Here is a 23,618-nt window from a genome sequence, read left to right on the forward strand (position 1 = left end):
ACCCTAATTTTGGAAAAGCAAAAAATTTCAATAACACGACAGAAAATGTCCAATCCCAGATATATTTAGTGCCTTTTTGAAAGATTGAGTCTTAATTGAAAAAGCAGTAAGATTTCAGAGAGATCTTGTAACTGCTAATACATTTTCCAGAGTGAATTCCAAAAGTAAATTAACTGAATAAAAATGTTCACTCAAGGAGTAGGATATTTCTCAATGTGAGTAAGAAGGGTTATCCCACTTTCAGCTACTTTCCATAAATGGCTGCTCTGTAATTATAGCATGTGTTAAGTTAGAGGCTTGGCTGGATAGGAATATTTATAAAAGCTGACATTTCAATAAATTGACCTGGTTTACAAGATTCTAAAGAAACAGAAAGAAATAAGGAAAAAACCACCTGACGTGGCAAGTGAAGTTACTTCAAAACAAATCAAACAAAGCTCTGATCTGTGAGCCCGTGAGTACTCAAACAGTCAATGCAGAAAACAAATCAAGTGCTTATAAATGCTGTTTAAGGGCTGACACGCAACTTGACTTGATTAGAAAACTAAATATTTAATTATTTGTGGTTTTGATTTTATGAATATTGCTTTCCTTTACTTGCTCTCTCAAGATGTTTGATGTCTGGTGAGAGAAACTGTGGATAACTTTTCCATGTGTGGTGCCCATACAGCAGATTTTGATTCTAGTGCTGTTTGCATAGCCCTTCTCATGCTAGAATCCCATTGATGTCTATGGGAGTTTCCTAATGAAGAATACTGAAACTGAAATATGAGATTAGAATTTGGCTCGAGAGTTCAAATCAGGTTCCTCCCTTCAGCCAGTATGATGCCATCATCATTTTGGTCCCCTGCTGCTTTTAAACAATGTAGGCTTAAAACAAACCCAGATTCCAGTGCTGTCTTGTCAGTGTGACCACATTTGAAAGGTCCCTGTTAGCATTTTTTTCTTGTCTTGCTCTTTTTTTCTTCTTTATTTTTCATGTTTAAATTGCACATGGGCTTGGTGGTAAGATTGTCAACGAGGTTTTAAAGACCTATTTGCCATTGTGAGATGAATGGATGTGTCTCATACATCCGGAGTAATCTGACAGACTGAGCAAATGGCAAAAGTTAGAAGGTGCTCAGATGGCTAAGGCAGGCTTCCAGTGATTCTGGTGGTCAGGTCCAGAGCTATGCCACCATCAGGAAAACATGTGCATCTTAATTGCTCTTTGTCTCTTCCAAAAACAAGCTCTCACTGAGGAGTGAAGAGATGCTTCTCGTATGCACAGTGCACTGTGTCTTCTTTAAAACTGTCATGGCTTAAAGCTTTACAGTAACAGAGGCTTTGTTCTCGTAATGCTTGCAATGTGGGTGGCAAGGCAAAAGGCAGGAGTAGTCTGAGGCTGTGGCATGTGCTCTCATTCTAAAAATGAGAGAACCAGAAAGAAAAGCAAAGGAAAAAATGTGGTTGTATATAATAGGACCCTGGTGCTGTGGAAGGGAAAACTCCGATTAAGACACAGACTTGAGGGTCTCGGTGGGTCTGCCTTTGGAGAGGGCAGAGCAACGTGGGGAGGTTACTTAGAAAAGACCTGCATGTGGAAGGTGTTGCTTGGAGCATGCAGCTACCAAGAGAAAATGCTTTCTCAGGCATTTTGATCTCCTCCTGGTGTTGATAAAGGCAAGAGTCCTTGGTCTTCTCCCTCCCTGAAGGTACTGGTTTTGCTTTCACCTAGCCCTTGCATAAACATAATGAAACCATTACTGTAACTTACGCACCATTCTAATTATGAATGTAATTTAAGCATTCTTTTGGCCTTGTACACTTCAGTGGCACTGACAGGTATCCTCAGTGACCAAATATATGAAGTTGTACAAATGTAACATATTTTATGTTTGTGCAGGAGATACCCTCATAGGAGACAAATTCATAAGGACGAATTTTTTAATCTGCCTGGTACTGAACACTCCATTGATTTCCCCTAAATCCGTTGGCTTCTGTATTTCTCTGGAAGAAAATGGCTAAATAAACCAGCCCAGTAAGTCGCACTCTCAGGCAAAAGGCTGTAGCTATTGCTGTGTGAAGCCTCAAGACCTGAAATGAGCTTAGGGACACAAAAAGCCATTCATATTACAAATTACCCTTTGCTTTTGAACTGTAAATTATCTTTATTATTAGGCTAGCCATGGTACTGCAATTATTAGGTGCCCTGTGTCTAAAGGTTTGAGCAATTAGAAGTCTGGGGTGACAGTCTCATGATACAGAGTGATAAAATATGTCCAGTCAAGACAAAGAGATGGTCTATATTCGTGTCTTCAGCATGTATTGCAGGGAGCCTGGAAGCTGTGCTGCTCTTAAACATTTCAATTAGCCCTGACATGGCCACGGTGAGCCCACAGATTATCTCTGTGTTGCTGTTAAGTTTTTATGAGGCTATCCCCTCAGATTACCCATTTCCACGGCAATCTATAAATCTGAAACTGCAAGATCTGATTAATTCTCCCAGAAGAGAATAGTGAAGATACAGATTTTTTCATTAATGAAGTTTGTGCTGTTCTGAGATCTCATATATTTCAGCCATTGTTTTGCAGTTTTTTTTTCCCATTCTGATCTCTTTCTTAAGGTACCAAGGCAGGCAAGGACTTCAAAATCATCCACTTTCTGTGACCTAGCAAACTGACTTTTCTTGCAGCACCATTTTGCAAACTGATGGCCATTCTTTGTTGTTTTCAGCATGAACAAAGCTGTAGTGTACCATTATTATTTATTACAAACAATTGCTTGGCATCACTTTGCTATTGAGTATTGTACGGTCTTTCTTTTATACACCATATTCCAAATTAAAAGTCATGTGGCTTTGCATATTTTTGAGCTTTGAGATCAAATGAACCCAAAAACGTAAAATGAAACTGAGCTAAATCTGCTATATATTTCCTGGTCCCAGATGGAAAATTTGAGAAACAAATCCTCCTTCCTCATTGTCAGATAGGGAAGCTGAGGTACAGATGTCTATTTAAAGGTATTCTGATGGCAGACAGAAGAAAATATCTGTCTCAGTTTCTGTCTTATCTGGTGGAGAACACTGAATGATATTTATGTGGTATTTTCTTCAACAAAGCAATGGCTTCACTGTAGCATTAGATAAATGAGCTGAATGATAAAAAGGCAGATAAGAATCCAGATGTCTTGTGTAGGAATGCCCTTTTGATTAGCTTATGAACCGTTGAAGTAATGCTTCCTGGTTTCTGTGTCATAGAGGCCTCCAGAAAGGTGTCAGAAAAGCAACATCATTTGTATGTTTGTATCTGTAATTCTCGTGTGAAGATAAAAGACACACAGGCTAGATAACTTCAGTCCATGGAACGTGTTTTGTCTGGATTTTTAAATGTTTTAAGTGTGACTATAGCATAGCAAGAGTGCTCCTTTGTCTGATGTTTGAAATTCTATGAAGGAAGAGCACTGTCCTCCAGCTGTTCTTTCCCAGCCTTAACCTGGGGTTGCTGCTTCCTGAACCACCCAAACAAAAAGCTCGGTGGTCAATTCAGCTTGGTTTGGTTTAGCCAGTTCAAACTTGCCATCTTCTGCCCATTCAACAAGTACTGTAATTCCCTGCCTGGGCACAGGACAAGATTTGCTTTTATCCTACAAACAACATACACAGAAATACTTTCTAGGCTCAGGAATGAACTAGGTCAGTGAAACAGGTCCAACAGTGGCCCATAGGGATGATGATGAGTCACCAGCAAGAAGTATGGAAAATCCAGGAAAGGTGCTACCAGGGCAATGGTCTGTGAAACGCCTCTTTGGTTCTGCATTAAAAGCTGCAATGCTCTGGCCAGAGGCCAACAACTCACCTTGGTCTTTCTGTTCACATTAGGTGAACATGCTTTCATGTTCTCAGTGTGTACTTCTACTAATATCTGTCTTAAGGCAATTGAGATTATTTTCTGCCGCTATATCAAATGCATCTTGAGATGCAAGAGAGATGGAGGCAAATATTAGTGCAAGTCAAGTGAAAAGTGTTGTGAACAATCTGGTAACATGAAATGTAGGTATTTTGGGGGTAATTTTATAAGCTTACATTATTATGTATAGAGAATAAAGAGTGTATTTGGTTCAAATTAGGTAAGCTTTGTAGGGGTTCAGAGGTGTTCCTTGCTTTTAATATTCTGTGAAATCATAGATAAATATAGGTGCTTCTGTCACTTGTGCTTTATGTATTTAGGGTTATGTCTTTCTTTTTGAGTTATATATATTTATGCTGAGTATATTTACCAAATATTCTATTCAGCCGTGGTCAGCCTGAAGCAGCCTGCCATGCTTTTTCAGCAGTGTTATGCATATTGGCAGGAATGCCTGTCATCTCAAATCTCATACCAAACCTACAACTGCTCCAGTTAAATTCTGCATCTGTCTATTGTTCCTTCATATTCCTTGGGTATGATACTCCACAGAAATCCATGCTACTAATGCAAGCATTTTGAAACTCTTTGCTTTTGATTTTTTTTTTTTTTTTTGAAAGACGTTGACTGATTGGTTTGTCCTATCTGGTAATTTTATCAACGTCCCCATGCACGTTAAGCTTTCTTAAACAAAGCATTGCATTGTAAATTACAGAAATAAAGTTTGTGTTCTTTTTAGACCAAAGTGTCTTTTCAGATAATGAGCTCTATGCCTCCCACCTCCCACTTCGCTTTTTCAAAAAAATTTTGGTTGTAATAAACTGCCTTCTCTCCCTTGTTTTAATGTTTCCATCTCGGTTTATTTTTAAAAAGTATTTCTCATTGAAGTTTTTCTTTACTGCCAGTCACTGGTTTTCTAGCAAAGATACCAATGGAGTCATGGAAATTAGTGATTCTAATTTTTTTAAAACTTCTTTAGTATTTTCTTTATGCATTGATCTGATTTAATTCCTCAACAGATATGTACGGTAGGACAGAGAATTTCCTTCTCTTAATGTAAAGGGAAAACAACTGCTGATGCACACGTCAACACAAGGAGCCATTCTATGTATTTTATGAGCACCAGCACCAGGGAAAACTCAAGGCATTCCTCTGGATCCTCTTTTGGCAGCAAGAATGGTTCACCTGACTAGAGGACATGAGTGGTATACACAGAAGTATCTACCTTGTTACAGCCACAGAACCATGCTATTTTAATAAGGCCATTAGGTATCAAAGATGTATGAATCTATAGCAGTAACAAAGGGCAGAGCTTAATTTTTGTTGTACCTAGATGCTATCCAGAAGGGAAGTATGTATCAAAAGTTGTCTATCTTCAAGCAAGCTGGAAATATGGGCATCTTTCATATCAGCTATCCAGCAGGCATAATGGGCATATAGTCATTGTATGAAATTCAGAGTATGAGATGTTATGCATTTTCTCACCTTTTCCTTATTCCTCAGTCTGACAAAACTGACTGTACCTCTCCTCTCTCTCTCTGTCCAACAAGGCCTAATTCCCTTATTAGTCTCTTTCTTGTTAATATGCCCCTCTGCTCTGCAGATTCTAACAAGCCATTTCTCTCAAATTGCCTAATAGCTTAACATAATTAAGTTAAATCACAGCAATTGCTTCCAATCTATATTTAGCTTCAAGTTTGCTGCTTCTGCTTCAGGTGTGAAGTTACCCTTGTATTCCTGAAAGTTGACCCATTTTTTCCTGTATATAGCAATTGGTCTAATGAGATGCATTCCTCTTCTCTGCAAACTTTACCTTCCCTTATAACATGTGAGATTCTCTTCCACCAAATGAGGACCGTGTAAGAATGTTCTGCATTAGAGCAGTGCATGGTGTAACTTTGGTCACCCCAGCTGATCAGTGCTGCCTTGGCTCTAGAAATGTATGCATTGTGAATGATATAATTGTTAGGAATGTCATCCTTTTAAAGAGAGACAAAAAAAAAAAAAAGCCAACAAAAACAGCCCAGCTCATGCATGCGGTAGAAGGGGAATCTGCATCATTAAACTGATTAGAAAGTTCCAGAGGGTCCTAAGTTTTGTAGCAGCCTTAACGTGGCTCTTCTAAAAGGGCTAGCGAGTTCTTCTGTCCCTTTCTTGTTACTGTATAGTTCAACAAATCTTCTTTCTTTTCCCCTTTCTTTCTTTATCCCTCCTGATCCATTGCCCCTTTCCCCTGCCAGCTGGCTCCCTCAGCTGCTCATTGATCCCTCAGCTGCTCTGGCACTCCTGCTATCAGCACAACGGGAGGCAGAGCAGCCACACAGACCAATGCAGGAGTGAATCCCAGAGCTGCAGCAAAAACCCCCCGAATTTGTTCACTTGCTCTCTCTCTCTCCCATAGCAACCCTCTTTATAATTGTAGGTCAGCATTCAATAGTCATGTTTTTTGTAATAACAGTAATAGCTCTGATGTTTCACCTAGTTTCTGCAGTTTCTGTAGGGTTTGAGTTCTGGCTGAGCTATGAAAGCCACACATCACACTGTCATGAGAAAGTCCCTGAGTATGTTAGCAGCCCTGGGCAGCTGCTTTGTGTGCTTCCAAGTGCCTTGCTGCTGCAGGACCAGAGTTTGCAAAAGGTAAAGCTTTTAATTGGAGAGTTGTGTAAGAATCAGTGAGGGTGGAGCAGGAAAATTGTGAGAACAGATTTGGATGTGGCCACGATGAGTTATGTATCCCTTTTGCTCTTCTTTGTCGGCTGACTGTGCTGTGTAAAACAAATGGCATGACGAGAATGAATTCGGACATGTCGGAATGATTTTACATAACTTATGCACACTTTCCATCCCCTAGAACACGGAAGGAAAAGGTGACAGAGATAAGCTGCAGCAATTTAGCAGATATAACTGCATTTGTTTCTGGTGTCATTTACGTTTAGGTACTGCAGGTCCGTGCTCATGGTAAAGATCAGTATGTCAGTAGCTCTCATTGTGACAGCTTTCAAGAGCAATGGCTGAATTTATTTTTAAATTTTGATTCTAATGTACAGTGCCAGTGGAGGTGCACTGCACTGAGTGTTTATTGAAAGCAGCTATAGGAAGCATGGCCCAAAGCTTCTATAGCCAGAAGTGACTTAGTTGCCCACAAGTGCCAGGCTGTATTCTCTCTCCTCTTCCCTCCTGTTTTCCTTCATGTGCCTGCACCAGGTTATCAGAAACAAACTGGATAAGCCACATTGTTCAGTAAAGAAATTGGAAGTAATAAAAGATCATCTATTATATGACATATCAGAAGTATTCTTGTTATTGTTCTTTTCACAGGAAGGTCTGTGGATGTTTTACAAGCATTATCTGTATCATTGCCATGTTATCCAAATGCATAACCCTGTTCAGGTCCAATCAGCATTCTGTGACAGAAGCAAAAATATCTGTGTCTCTATCCAGTGCTCTGTGCATTAGTGAGAAAAACACGAGCCAAAAAATTCCAGGCTTTATTCACAATCTGAATGTGGATTCAAAATTTCACATATGGTTCTTTTTCCTTTTTCACTGTGGGTCAAGTTGGAATGGGAGGTCTTTAGCATCCCATGTAAGCTGTCAACACTGCAATACACTGCAATATAAAGATGGCACTAATTTTCTGAATTCAGGTATCACCAGTGGCAAATAAATAAATAAATGTTCTATTAGAGTAAGCCACTTATTCATAAAGATCTGTGGGAATAGGATAAGCTAAAAGGAAAGGAGAGTAACCATGCAGAGTTATAAATGGCTTTAAAATAATCATAATCATGAATATTGCAGAAGTCGTATTGGTAACAGCTTAAGTATATTTCCATAGGTGTTTCTTTTTATTTACATATTAATTAGTAGATACCTAAGATATTGTATTACTAGAATGTCCGTGATGTTCATGTTTTATTGACGGACTATTGTATCCAATAAAAGTTGCCAGATGTGGAAAATTAATTTCTACAGGCTTAATTGATTGCAGAATTTCTTACTCTGCCAGTTTTATTCTGTGCAACGCTGCATCTGCTAAGTGTGTAGTGCCAGAGTAACCCTGCAGCTGGGTAGCTGCCCTTCCTAGTCCCCAGTGGTGATAGGCATGGGAGATCTCTGTGTACCATGCAGACCAGTCTCTTTTGGAATCTCTTGGAGAAATCTTCCATTGCAGCACTCGGATGGGGTCGATGAGCACCCTAACCTGAATACCAAGGTTTAACAGGAGCACCACAGCATTCGAGTCTTTTTTCCCATACCTGCCAGTATTGTACTTTTCTGAATGCGGATCTTCCTAGCAGCTTCAGCATTCTTTTGCTCATAGCTCCTTCACCAAACAACCCTGATTTTTGCTGAAGTGCAGGAGGATCTGCTTTCTAGTGTGCACCCTCCCTGTGCTGAGGACTGCTCCTGGGCTGCATCAGGCAGAGTGAAGGAAGAGTGCACGACCTCTGGAAGCTTCTTCCTTGCTTCCCTCACCCAGAAACCTTGCCTACCCCCTTCTCACTTCTGTGCCTCTGCTGACAGCCCCCTCCAACAGCCTTTTAAATTCCAGTAGCCTTTTAAAGGATCTGTTCAAAACTTAAAATGTTTTGGAGGAAAGAAAAAAGCTTTTAACTATTCATAGAATAGACCATAATACTTAAGATCATCTCATCCTTGCCACCACATGGTAGGACTAGGATAATTAATCTCCATTTTTGAATGTTGAAGCATTTTTTTTGGAAAAGCCTTTTGACAACAAAAATAATATAAAGGTCCTCTCAATGTGCAATTCCCTTCTGAGAGTCAATGAAAGATCATTTGCAACTATACTATCAAAGTTCTGCTGTTTTCCTGACTGCTCCTTACATCATCTACTTTGAAAAAAACAAAACAAAACAAGCAAAACTTTGAAAAGTGAAACTGGAAAATGAAATGTATAGTAACCTTTCAGGTCTTTATATACCGGCAATACTTCAGGAGCAGCTGATAACTGTGTTGCCACTGAGGTCAGCATAATTTGACACTGTAAGGTGCGTAAATATTTGTCTCACAAGATAATGCAGGCAGACATGATTTGGGGGATTACATCCTTAACTGATCTAGCTATTTTCTAACAGCAAGATCCCTAGCTAGGCTGATGGATGTAGCTCAACAAAAGTTATGAGCAAGCTTCTCATATTTATCCAATTAATGCTTAGCCCTTTAGCTTCAAGATCTAATTTGTTGCTCGATAATACTAATTTTGCTTTCCTTGGTACACCCATCTTATTTTACCCTGTTCTATCATGCCCTCATGTGACAAATAGGGAAGAAAATACACTTTAGACAGCTATCTTATTTTACAGACATATGGAAAATTGCTATTTCTGCCTTATGTTTTTTTAATTCCCTAATGCAGGTGGATCCTTTGGTGGTTTTTAATGCTGTTTCTGTGTTTCAGTGCAGTTCCATTTTCTATAAGCATCTGAATCTCAAAACAGTTAATGTATGTTAAAGTAATATTGCAGAGGGAGTTTTTCCATAAGGTTGGTTATTCTTTCAAGATTGGTATCTATTTCCAAGCGGTATTTGCAGACTTCTTGCTTTTCTTGGATTTCTCTGTTGTTTAAACAATATAGACATGAGATCATACAATTTACCCTCATCTCTGATCTCGGCAAGCTTCAAGGCATCTTAAAATGGGGATTTCTAATGATGATGAGTGACAGCTTAAACTGAAGGAAGTGGATTTAAAAGCTGAGTGTGCAGTTACAAGTACAGATTTTTTGAAAATCCGAGTAAATGTATGAATTTTCAGAGACAAAGATCAGTGCAAATTGTTTCCCATGAGCCAGAAAAGCAGAAATATATCAATCACAATCCAGAAATCCAGAAGTTCTAAGCTAAGTTTTTGAGAAATTAAAAGTAAATAAAGTTTAGTCATAATTGCTTCCGCATTAATTCTGCAATAACAGCAAGAACAATTTGGACAAAATTATTTCCTCAAACCAAAAGAATATTAAAACTGGAAAAAAAATAAAAAATGGAGAGGCTTGTCATTCATATAGGAACTATTTTATGTAACAGCTTTATCCTGACATTAATCCACAATAAGGAAGAGGTGGCTTTGGGTTGTGTTTTCTTCATTTGTTCATTTTGTTAGGGTTTAGGGTGTGGTGGTTTTGTTTGTTGCTTTGTTTTTATTTTTTCATTTTATTTGTATCTGTCTTTTTCCCCTTCTAGCTGTAATACAGTGCATTTTCTACAAAAATGTCACTTTGAAATTAAAACAGTATGTTCTAGATGCACAGGAGGGGTTCCAATATTTCACAATTAAAGCAAGCAGCGTAGCAAACAAGATGGAGATCTCCACTAAGCTTTCAGAGTGAGGTCTGCTTTTGTGCCCTTAGTTTGAGTAACACAGCTGCAAAACACAAGTGCTCTGGAGGGACAAGATGATGGTTTGTTTTACAATCTTTTAGTTTATTTAGCAAACTAAAATAACAGTTGCTTTGTAGTCAACTTTGCTGGACAGATAAACAATAGTGACAATTTCATATGATGTATATAGACAGAAGAGGTTAGCTGCAACCCCTGAGTGATGGAGCTTGTCATATTCCCTTCTCCAGTAATGCACAAGGTTAGAAATCAATGTCTTAATCATGGGCAGCTCTGGGCAATTCAGATATATCACACACAAACAGGCTTCTAATTACATTTAAGAAATACATATCATACATATATAAACTGACATAAATATCAGAGTGGTGTTGCTAGCTGTCAAAATGGATAAGTATAATTCCCTCAGTGGCCCTTGACAGGTTCAATACCTGCTACGGAGGTGCTATGAACAGCATTATACGGCTGATTGAGTTATGACAGCTCTAACCCAACAGGGAAGCGAGGCAGGAAGGAATAGCCTGGGCTGCAGACAAATGATGATAAAGTGATCACTTTAAAGAACAATCTCCATAATATTTCATGCTTGCTGCACGGTGTAAAGGCAGTCTTGACTGCGGGGCTAACTGCTCTATCAATTGATTTGATTCACTGCTGCAGCTACTCCCAGTCATAATATTTCAAATAAATGGCACCGTGGATAGAAATAATATCTGCATCAATATTAACCCTGAAAGGACTAATGGACACAAGCTATAATTTCCTGGACACCCTAATAATGCATTTTGACTGGGTTTGGCATGGAATGATTTTTTTTTCTTCTTCTTCTTTTATATATGTATATACATATATAAACACCATATTGTTTACTTAAACTTTCTTTCTTTTATGGCAGTGAAAAAGCTTTGCAGTTCAAGCCTCATTCACAATTTCAAGTTTAATTTTAAAGGAAATTCTACTTAGTATTATTTTTAACTGTTTATAGCGAACATCTTATATTACAATTGCGTTAATTATCTGAAAGGAACGGGATGTTGAGCATTTATTTGCATATGTGTATTATACAGTTTTTGTGCGCATGTGTACATATGGAAAGAATCTGCTATGATTCATTTAAAACAAACAGCAAAGGAGCTTAAAATTAATTATAAATGAGAATGGAGTCAACAAATTATATCCTGGAAACACAAGAAACCAGTAAATTCTAATGGTAATACAGGATGTTAGGGTTTCTTTTTCCTTTAGAAATAATAAGTACTACGTGAGACAAGCCGAACATGTAAGAAGTAGAAGTGAATTTATGTGTTCATAACCTTAAATCAAACCTGATTTCTATTTTCCATGCAGTTTTTCACATACTCTGCAACGTAATGGATGTTTATTCTTTTCTTTCATTCATAACACCGTGCTGACATTTAAGTCCCCTTTAAAGATCTGCTGTGCTTATTGTGAATCAAGTTGACATGTATAAATTGTATAATTTTATTATTGTTATTCTTTTTCCGCTACTCTCTGACTACTTGGCCGACTTTGGATTCTGAGTCCTTAAAATCAGAGTCATGCCCACAGATTTAGAAACTGTGTAAGATGTATTTCATGCATGCTAACAAGAATTAACCTGGATGAGTTTAAAAATCTATTTCTGTTATTATTAGTTTGTATCTAGATAAAGAGTATCCTTATCAGACTCATTTTTTTTCATTTGTCACTTAAACATTTACTATAAATCAGGGTAATACTCAGGTTTGAATCTCATGTGGTTTGTTCATATTTGAAGCTAAAATAGAGGTATTTTATGAACCATCCTTGGTGAATGCTTTGATTGCAGAAGTGGTCTTAAAGAAGTTTCAAAGGACCCCATTTTATAGTTTTCTAGATGATGCTATTTCTCAGGATGCAAAATAAAGTCTAAAGGTTCCAACTGACTTTGGAAGGCTGGCCTGAATTTGAAGTTAAAAATTATAGAAGATCAGCATTGACTCAAGCACTATTTCTGTGAGTCTACTGTCACAAAAGTACTATTCTCCTTCTTTTCTGACTTGAGTACACAAGCAAGTTCTGTCATACTTGTTGCTTGCTAGCATGCTTACCTACAGATCAGTATCAGTTTTACCAGAAATGAAAGCACATGGCTCTCATGATGTGTATTTTGTTGTTCTACATTTTCTTAGGAGCTTACGCCAATAGTCCAGGTCTCCTTTCTGTAGATCACTACTCACTATTCCAGTATTTTACCAAGACAACTCTTTGATTTTCCTCCTCGTTTCCTCTCCTGTTGTTTTTTTTTTCTCCTATCTTACAATGGATGGTGCTAGTTTTATTTTTCCATTTCAAACTATTTCCTCCAACCTCATACCAATCTGGTAATCTTTTGACTTCTCTGCCTCTCTTCTAAACTTATGCAACTTCTTTCTGAAGTTTTTCTCGTCTAATTCAATTTCAGACTTTTGGCTCAAGTCACTCAGTTCCTATCAGTCTGTCCTTGCCTGGCTCTTCACCTTTATTCCTCTCTATTTTTGTGTGTATCTTTTGCTCCCACTTTGTTTTTCTCTCTACATGCTGTGGCTCAGTTATAGAGATAGCCCCCAAATGGAAACCGAACATTCTCACTAGTTAGAAACCTTACACATATTCTTCCTTCTTTGAATTAAAATACTGGCTTGTCAATCTAAATGTTTCTTCACGAATATCCAACATATAATAGTTAAAGTGAAACTTTGAAATTTCGCTGACAGCTGCTTACAACAACAAAACTTCAGTGTCTCTATTATTGATTGCAATGGCCAGCATTACAGCTCTGTCACTATTCCTTAACTTGATATTTGACTTGGGCTTAAACCTTTTGTGTCTTGAAATCTAGGCCATATGATTATTTTGGAAATCCATTTCTGAAAGAGGGTATGCCTTGTTCATCTTGTGCAGCATTAACTTTTCTCCTGATTCTTGTCATCGTCTACTGTTTGTTGGAAACTGAACTTCACTAGAGACACACAGTCAATTTGCAGATGATCAGAAGCATTATGCAAAGCCTGTTAACCTAAACTACTTCTTTCCTTCTTCCCTTATTCATCTTACATTAGCTCCATCACGCTGATAGTAAAATAGTTGTTTTCATGTTTCCCATTCTTTATTCTCCATTCAGTATCAAGACATCAATCACATGCCTCACCAAAATTGACGACTTATCAGTCTCTGCCACCTTGTCCCTTGTTCCTAGGAGTATTTTTTTTTCAATTCAGTGTGGTTACAAGGAGCTTACCATTTACAACTGCAAATTAATTAATTGTTGTCTTGCAAAGCCCTACTAAATGTCCTTTTGACTACAGGTCCAAACAGTCAAGCTCTCAGCTTGAACTCTTGTCAAAATTTGCTGCATATGGATATTTTGTTTTGTGTTACTCCTATCATAATGTAATCTTTTGGTGTTCTCTTTGTCTCTATCTTTTTAATGGATTATAAATTATTTGCGGTAAAGACTGTCTTTTTCAGTATTTGCAGAGTATCAAAAATAGTAGCAATGTAGCAGTACAAGTAATTAAGACAGTAATAATAATAAGAGTAACTTTTACACCAGAAAGAGTTCTGAATTCAGCAAATTAAACTCAAGAAAAAAAAATTATTTCCAAATATGAATTATTCCCCAGTAGGGTCTGAGACTTAATTTCAGATGTGTCAACACAAAACATAACTTCTTAACTGGGCCAGCAATGTGCTTTTTAAATCTGATAAATTACAGAGTTGCATCCATTTTCCAGCTAATGTAGATGAAGTGTAAATACATGATGATAACTGAAATACATCCCTTTACTGTATTGCAAATGGGGAGGTGGGAAGACCCTCAGTATTTTAAGGACCAAAGAGAATCACGGGAGCAGCTTTAAAGATTAATTCCTTGTGTCTAGTTTAAAACAAGATTAAATTAGCTTGTGTGAGCTGCTGTTAGCAGATGCACTATTACATTATGCATGATTCCTGACTGCTCATAGCATGAACAAACTGCACAGTGTTCCATTAGTGATTTTCAATGCTGTGCTAAGCTTTAAGTCACATAGACAGGCCATTGTATTGGGTTTACTTTGCGGATGTGTTTTCCAGGCAATTTCACAACCTACCTGATCACTGTTATTGATTGACTGGGTTTGAAATGGATAAAAGAATTAACCTGTGTAAGGGTAGTGGAATGGGGTATATACAGTATCCTATATACTTAGTATGATCAATAGTACTCTAGTGTAGAAAATTTAACCAGACAGGGCAAAATTGTCTTGCCCACCTGCATCAATCTTTGTGCTCCTCATAGTGTATACTATTCTACTTATCCTATATACATATGCTGTTATGCTTTTCATCTGTTTTTTTTTTCCTTGGACACTTCTCTTTCTACTGTTCTCTGTAATCTTGTGAATGCACTGATATACAAACTCTAAAGCAAACTTAGGAACGTATGAGAGGGATATTTTTCCTCTCTTGTGTCCACTTTTGAAGGGAAACACAAGCAGCTACACTTATCTAGAAACTCTCCTGTTTCATCTGTAGAGAATTCCTACTTCCTGTCACCTACACTCTGTGGCCATCTCCTTCTGCTAGTTCTGCTGCACCACCAGTACAGTTCTGCTTTCATTCATGGTGCCCTGTCCTACCCATGGCACATTTCATTGAGACATAGGTCTTAGTGATCTGCAGCTCCCATTTATGACATTTCTCACCCTCCTCTACCTTACATGAGCTGCAAACACACACATTTTTTAGGCCAGTATATTTTCATATTTATTGCATATGCTTGATAGTACCAAATTTTTTTTATTCCAACTAATCTTCCCATCTGGAAGCATACCTGTGTGACCTATTGTAGGGAACTTGGTTTAGCAGAAGGGTTGGACTCAATGATCTCTCGAGGTCCTTCCAACCCCTGTGATTCTGTCACTCCCAATATTGGCTAATTAAATGTTTATTAGTGAAACTGTAACAAACCCAAACTTGTATAACAATTTTGTGGAAATAAAACTAAGTTATGGCTGCTTGAAATCTTTATCAGAAATACTTCTGAATAAAGCATCAGAATTGTTATTCACCCCTGAAACTAACATAGCATTTTTAAATTGTACTCTTGTCATGTAATTAGGATCAGGAAATGAGCTTTCATACAGCTTTGGTTGCATTATGTTCGCTCCCTCCAGCATCAAGAAAGCATTAAATACACCAAACTTCTGGCCATCTGGGAATTCCTGCCCTCCTGGCCAACTCCTTTTCTTTCTTGGCTAACTTTCTTTATTCACTACCTCCTCTAAAGGAAAAGCCACCCAGAAAGGCATTTCTGTCTCTTCTTTCAAGAATCCCAGGAGACTCTTCAGGAAAAAAAAATAACTGAGAAGCAACAGTGCTGCTCAGCTTTTGCTTATCCCACAAGATGGGGAAGACAAAGAAGGAGGAAGGGTTCTTCAATGCATTTCTAGAATGTGTTTCTGGTCTACTATTTCCAGGACAAAATTTTAACATAATTGATTAACATTTTTATATTAATTTAAAATACAAGTGTTTGTGTGTCCTTTTTCTTGCAAAGCTTAGAAATCTCAGCATTTTATTTTGTTATGAAGTGGAAATTGCTTTGAATCATGTCCTGAAATATGCAATAAATTCATCTGTAAACTGTACTAGGAGATTGATTACAAAGAAGGATATATCCTGAGCTGATGTAGTCTTTGTCTTTTGCCTAGAGTTGTATCCAAACTTGCAGTTTCTCATGGTAAGCGTTCTGTCATATAATTTTGCAGCACTCTCCCCCACAGCCTATGGGTATTTAATTTTCTATAGTTGTCTAAGCCAGCAGCTTGGAGCTTGGAAATTCTTCAGTAATTTCAGCACCGATGGTCACTCCAGCTATACCCGTAATCCCTGTAGTTTTTCCCTGTAAAATGGGTGTTGGAGTGTGCTCACTGAGCTGACGTGTTAGCTAATGGTTTTAATATGAACTAATAAAGTTACACAAAATTGGTAACATTTCTTGGAGGTAAAATTGATTGCAGAAGTTACCACATGACTTGAAAATGCTATTGTTATTGTCTAAAGAAACCTATAACTCAAGACCTGTTTTTCACTTGTGCCAAGGGACTTAGAAATTAGAAAAAACAAATCAATCACATGGCTTTAAATGTGAAATCGTTCTGCTGAATCCTCTGCCCAGACAGGACCAACTTGGGTGGTAAGGTCAGCAGGGTGACTGAGCTGGCTAGCGGTGTCACTCCTTTACCAACACACGCTGTCCAAGCACCATGGAGTTGCTGCCAAGTCCCAGCATGGTGGCAGCAGAACCAACAGAGGAGTTAGCAATGTGCAACATTTAAGAGAGACCACTGCAATTTCTAAGCAGTCAGTGTAAACAAATATTCTCACAGAAAGCAAACACTTTGTTCAAAGCAAAGCTTGCTAGCCACATTAAGCATTAGCAGAGTAATGCAGCAGATACTGAATAAAAGGCTGCTGAAATTTTTTATTGCTAGGGGAAAAAAAGGGTCCAAATATTCCTTGCTAGGGGCTCTATTACCAGTTGAACAGCCATTGGTCAGCAAATTGGTCACATTATTTGTTAGTAAATTTGAGAGTGCAGAATTATTTATTGGTAAATTAGAGATGGCAGAATTATTGGTTGGTAAGAGAAGAATTGCAGTGATTTGTTAGCAAATTAGAGATGCTTGGTTTTGTCTGTGGGATAAATCAAGGTTGGTCAGGCCAAATTAAAGATGGCCATATTATTTATGGTGAATGTTGAAATCCTGCTTTGTGTGTTACAAGCAAGTAAAAGTTGGGAGGGGTTGCTTGGTTGTTTTTCAGATTTGCTTTTAATTTTTTTCTGGTTTATGTTTGTTTTTATCTTTGTATTTTTTTTTGTTTCTGTTAATATGTAAGTAAACACTATTTTTTTCAGTTGATTCATGATAAAACCATGTATTACCGTAATCTGTGCAGAGTGCCAAGGCACTTCTGAAATTGGTTGAAGAAAGATGTTAGAATGCCAGAACTAAAATCTGAAGCCTTCGCTATTCCAGAGTTAAGCTGGTGCTGTGCAAGCAGTATGAGTTACTCCTCGCTGGCCCACAGTCAGCTGGCACCAGGAGAAGCTAGTGATGTGAATCCCTTTCCTGAGAAGCTGCCCCGCTGCCAGCTGAGGGCTGGTTACCCTGCTTTTATTGTCAATGAACTGTGATTAGCAAGGACACGGAGCAGCAGGGCCTTCAAAGCAGGAGTTCCTGTGAAGAGTGGGGATTTCTTTGGACAGTGGTAGTCTATCTACTTTGTCTCTTTCACAAAAGCTAAACCACTATGCCAAGGTTAATAAGCAACCATCCTTACCATGTAATAAGGGTTTTTTGGGTGGAGAACTGCAACTGAGATCACCGTGTTCTTGCTAGACAACTCTGAAAGCAGTATTTTTTGGTCTCACTGATATCGCAAACACACTAGCTTTGTACTGAAATAGAGTAATGCAGTGGAAGGTCATATTCTCAGTTGTCTTTAGTATGTCTTTTTTCTTTGCTTTTATCTGCAGAATTCCATCTTGGAAGCTATCTTGATTTTGCATTCTGTATACAGAACAATTTGGTATCATTCTAGATCACTGTAAGAGAAGTGCTTTTCACTTGAAAACTTTGCAAACAATGTACAGAACACAATGGTAAAACAATTAAATCATTTTAGATTTTAACAATGCTGAAGAAAATAATAGAACAGTTAGTATGAAATGTCCATGGCTGTTTATATAACTGTTGAATTCTGTGTACAATGGAGACCAACACTAATTAATCAGTTTTACTTTTCCAAAGGGACAATTCATAATTGTTTTGACAATAATACAGATGGAGCCAGGGAAGATGTATTTTAAAACTTGAAGAAAGTCTTAAATTTTGAAACATTAAAATTTGCTTTTTATATGAACTCCTGTAACAACAGTGCCCCTACCTTTCCTGTCTACTAATTCTGCCAAAAATGATGTGTTTATTTGGAGACAGTAAAATATGTTTGACATTTTTAAGACACAGCTAAGGGGGAGATTTTGCAAAAGTGAAGGGGGTGAAAAGGAATTTTTATCCTGCTGAAGTAGCAACATGATCACAAGATATCTGGGTTTTATAAATCTCCTGGATTGAGATAACATATGCTGCACATTTTTTGGTGTTTTCATGAATCAAAAAGTTAGAACTTGGAATTCATCAGAGCATTTCAGCAATACAGTGATTGTTCAGTGTTGGGTTCAGCTTGAACTGCTCATCTGGAAAGCTTTAGCTAAAACCATTACAATTAATTAGAAATGGTTTAACAATTTCAGAAGAGCATAATTATAGCTCCCCCCCCCTGCTTACCCTGTGTAGGTACCTACATAATCTGCTCTCCAGAAATGGAATTATCCCCTTGGTGCCAATCACATTTTGTTCTCAACTCTCAAGATCAAGTAGGCTCACACTGTAAGGTGTGAACTTGAGCCTACTTGAATCTCAGCCTGAGATTGTTGTACTCTTCAGGGTTTTCCCTCTGGTGATTTGTTTCAGACCATTACAAACTTTACATTCATATCAAGATCTGGAGTATCGAATTGGGACAAACTGTCTTCAGCTGCTATTCAAACATAGCATGAGACAGGAAAGGTAAATAAGCAAAAACAAACAAACAAACAAAAACCAGCAAGAATAAACTAAGAAGGAGTGAAGAAGGTAGGCAAAAAAAAGCAGGACAATGTGGATGGCATTTTTTTTTTTTTTTCTTTCCCAAGAGAATCTGATAACTTTTAACAGTTTGATAGCTTGATGTGGGAAGGTGGAGGCAAGCCATTAACATTCATTAGAAAAGACCATGATTTGGGTCTACCTCCATTTAAAATGAACACAGGTTTTTACCAGAAATTGTTGGTCATACTTTCTGCTGGTAAAATAAAATTTAAAAGTAGGTTGATTCCTCAAGCCATTTATCTGAGTTCTTTCTGAGCTCAGTGCAGAAACTGGGATAAATCATTCTACTATGGCTCTATGAATCTACCTCACCTTCTAACTTGTTATAACAGATAAAATCACAGTTAGTTAAATCTCCTATGATAAAAAATCATGTTTATCGTAAGGTTAGTAACAGCAAGAGTATGTTTTCCATTACTTATTAATACAATCAGTAAAAAATTAATAGTGGGAGTCTTCATAAAAATATAAAATTTAAAATGAAAGTCTTGACCAATCTCCATAGGAAATCTTTATTCCAACTGTAGTATTCTTCCATTTTGCCAGATTTACAAAATATTTGCAATTCAGTGGTTGCATTTCATAGAATATCCTGAGTAGGAAGAGATCCATGAGCATCACTGAGTCCAGCTCCTGGCCATACACAGCAGCCTAGGAGTTAAACCATGTATCTGTGAGCATTGTCCAAATCCTTCTTGAATACCAACAGGCTTGGAACCATGACTGCTTCCCTGGGGAGCCTCTTTCCAGTGCCTGAACACATCCTCACGTGTCTGTATGTATTTTGAGAAAACATTTGAGAATTTTCAAAATGATTGCAAGATCTTTCAGAAAAATATGACAGCTCTGCCCACAGCAAGGGGTTGGAATTAGATGATCTCCAAGGACCCCTACAACCTAAACTGTTCTGTGATTCTACGAGAAACAATAAGAGAAATTCAATGAATACTGTACTGTTCTGAATTTGGTCAAATCTTTGTGAGTTTTATACATCAGTTTAGATCTCTAACTATAAATTTCTTCAGCGGGGTTTTTTCTTCTCAGCGCAGATTTTTTTCCTTTTCATAGGACTACGGAAGTGATCACTAAAATCTGAGAAAATAAATCACAGCCTGGAGTGCAATAACAGCAAAATAGGTGAAGTTTTGAATCTAGAGACTGACATACTTCAGAAAATTTAGCTTTGCTATTTGAAAAGAATAACATGAAATGTCTTAGTCTGACATAAGTATCGCCATCAGAAAATAAATTCTAAAGCCATAAGTAAATGTAAACAAATGCATATTGTCCTTTTTGCCAATTGCAGATATTTGAAAAGCTAGCAGCTATTCGAATTGTGCTGTGAACTAACTATTCTCCACTGTAGGAAGAAGAAGATCTTCCCAGGATTCAAATACATTATTTTTCATCTTCACTGTGAAGAGCTTTTTCCTCTTCTTTTCTTCACAGAATAAAAGGCCTTTCTGTTCTTTCAGTTGTGCAATCTCTGCCTTTTAGGAGGAGTTTCTGCTCCACTCACCCATCACCACCACCCAGCAACTCTGCAGTTTCTGTGCTTGATCTAGGAGAACAATTGGTAAAGGGGCTGAGAAGAAAGAAAAAAGAAGTACGCGCATGTGCGCACACATACTTTTTCACAAAGGAAGGGAGGAAGATTGGTGATCCTAAGAAAAACAACTTAAAACATCTCACAGGTAGAAATGAGAGCATTTCCTAGTCTAGCTGTGTGATCAGGAAGGCATTTGAAAGCTTACATTTAAATGGCTTAGGCAGCTTTGCAGTTGCATGGCAAATGGGTGCATTTGCATTTATGCATTCAAATATGCAACTTGGTCTGAACGTAGTCTACAGTATCCTACATAATCCACTTAGGTATTTCTGTCACACTGCAGTTTCTTAAAGCAACAAGTCTGGGTACAGTTTTCATTTTTTCAGTTATATTTTGAAATAATATTAATTTGATGCACTCTTGAAACTTTCCTAGATAGACTCATAAGTTTGAATCTTGAACTTGGATAATTGAGGATATAGTGTGTAGAAGCCGTGTAGGTTGTGTAGTTGAAGGGCTAAGGAGGAGAAAGAAATCTTTCATTGCAAGGTCATGGTGGTTCAGCTGCTTGCAATTTACTGGCAGTTGAAGACTGTTCAGAGGCAAATGTGGGAGAAAGGGCATGTGTCCACACTGCCAGGACCATCAGCATGGCACATGGGTATTGTCTGTGGTAATAGGAGTTGATGAAGAGATGTGAAAGAGGAAAAGATTAAAATATATATACAAATACTTACACAAAAGTATACAAAATAAGTATTCTTTCTCCTATAGCAAATTCTTTTATGTTAGTAGATATGTCCCGTCTGTCATTTATTCTGTTTCATGGTCATTATGCGTCTGGCATCCTTTGTAGGTATTGTGTATATTGTATACTGGTTATGTTCAAATAAACTGTCTAAGCTAGTTTATAAAAAAGTTTTTTTAAAAAACTGCACATGCACCATTTCAAAAATATGTAAGTGTATTGCATTTATCCTTACAAAAAATTGGCTGATGAATGACTTCAAGCAGTGATGCGCTTATATTCCTGTAATCTGCATGTAATCAAACTAAATGTGGTCACTTTCATTTTGTGAAGTAAATTAAAGGGAAAGTCCTGTGTAGACTATTGTTTTTTGGGTTTTTTTTTTTTTTTTGATGGTGTCCTAACCTTAGTAAGAAGAAAACTGGGCCAACTAGTTCTTGCTTTTATTAAAGTTCCTGTTGGCAGCACACTGCTGGGACACATTAATCTTAGTATTAATACTGAGGAAAAGGGACTAAGAAGCCTAGGATGAATAAATCATTCTAGAGGCCATTTGGATGCCTTGGCACCTTCTCGGTTACATTGTTGGTGGATGAAAAGGCTTCTCTAAGTGTTAAAAGGCTGGATAGCACAATTGGCTGATTGCAAAATTACCCACAATAATGTGTGAGCATTCTGCTGGAGGTAGGAAGAAAAGAGTAGGGTGGTTGGAGCACCTGTTTTTGTGCAAAAAAAATAACACTCTCATGATTATACATGGTGAGTTTGAGAGCTGGTGCTCATAAGAGCCCCATGTAGGCTTTGTCACTGAGAGCAGCGAGTGGTGTTTCCATTCCAGTTCTGAGATATTTGTTGATACCAGGGAAAAAGAAGAGTAGTTGAAATGCATCCTTTTGTGTTGTCACTTCATAAATTTTTTGGAGGCCAGGGGACAGGACACATTTTTTCACTTCAAATAAACCTAAAGAGGATTTTTCTATTTATCTTTCTCTTGATGACTAATTCTGAAATACACTGCAAGATAAAATTGCCAGACTCCAAAAGTGGCTGCTGACATCAGAGGGAGATTGTCACACAGTAGTAGCTAAACATTTTCAGTGGCAGTCAGTGAACAATTACATGCTACAATTTACACTGTCTTCTCCAGCATGTTCTTTGACTGAAGAAGCACCTATTATTAGCTAGGCAATAATCAAATACTTAAAATAGGCATGTAAAAGAAGATTTGGAGAATAATGCATGCTACCATTTAATAAGCATTTCACTCCCTCATTAGATGCACTGAAGTGTAGAAACCCAAACTATATTGCTATATTTTTAGCTGACAAAATTGCTGTTGAGACAGTTATGTTTTCTCTTAGCGTTTTCTTCATAAAACAATCTAGTTTTATAAACATGGATCATCTGTAACGCAATGGATGTAATGTACAGCAATTTTTTGGATGACTTTTAGTTGTTAGATGGCACATATCAAAGTTAAAAGACTACTGAAACTAGAAAAGTGAAAAACAATATGAAATGTCTCAAAACATTACATTTTCAATGAAATAATAGAATATCACTGTACCATTTGTAACATAAATGGGATCGTATGAAAGCTGTCAACCTGTTCATGTACTGATATAGATAGAATTTTTCAAGATAGCCAGTTGTCAGTGAACTTGGGAAGGAAATGCTGCTTTCATGTACATATGTTTCTTGTAAAGGTGTTTGGTTAGTAACAGTTTACAATATGACGACTTAAGCAATAGACAGTATTGGTAATGCAACACCAACTATAGAAAAGGTGAGCAAGAGCCACAGTTTATGTTTGTGTGCTTCAGAATGTGAATTTCTAAAGGAAGTACAAATAATTTAGGTCATTTCTTAAGGAAGAGAACATACCTCTATACTGACAGAGCATCTTATTTTCTTTCTGCTCAATCTGTTTCTGGCCTAGAGATATACTTAAGTACAGTGGCTTGTGTAGTGACCTAATGTTTGGTTCAATTTGTCCAGGACAGACAATGAGCAGTATAAGTGTAATTTTATTCACATACTTCCAGACTGAGTAGTTTATATTAAAATTACTTATTATTTTAGAACACCAGTTAAAGAGAGAAAAAATGTTAACTTTTTTTTTTTAATCTCCACTTCTTAGATATAACCTTAGAGTATACACTCAACACATGGTGAACTTAACTTCACTTATTAGTATTTCTGTAGTCCTCTTATACCTTTGGCCTTCTGACTTGAGAGATACAGTAAATAAATTAGAGAACTGCAAGATACAATGATTGATAGAAAAATAAAGCTTCTATTAGGTATAGCACCTGAGTACCACTTATTCTGCATTTACTTTGTGGTATTTGGAGATC

At 37.4% G+C, this 23,618-nt stretch overlaps 1 long non-coding RNA gene across 2 annotated transcripts in view; it reads left to right on the forward strand.

Annotated features, from left to right (window-relative positions):
• The window catches only part of LOC116217123 (uncharacterized), a 208,902-nt gene that overhangs the window by 73,037 nt on the left and 112,247 nt on the right, over positions 1–23,618 (forward strand). The window lies entirely within an intron of this gene.

Source organism: Meleagris gallopavo, chromosome 13, assembly GCF_905368555.1.
Source record: "Meleagris gallopavo chromosome 13, MGAL_WU_HG_1.1, whole genome shotgun sequence".
Taxonomy (NCBI): Eukaryota; Metazoa; Chordata; class Aves; order Galliformes; family Phasianidae; genus Meleagris; species Meleagris gallopavo.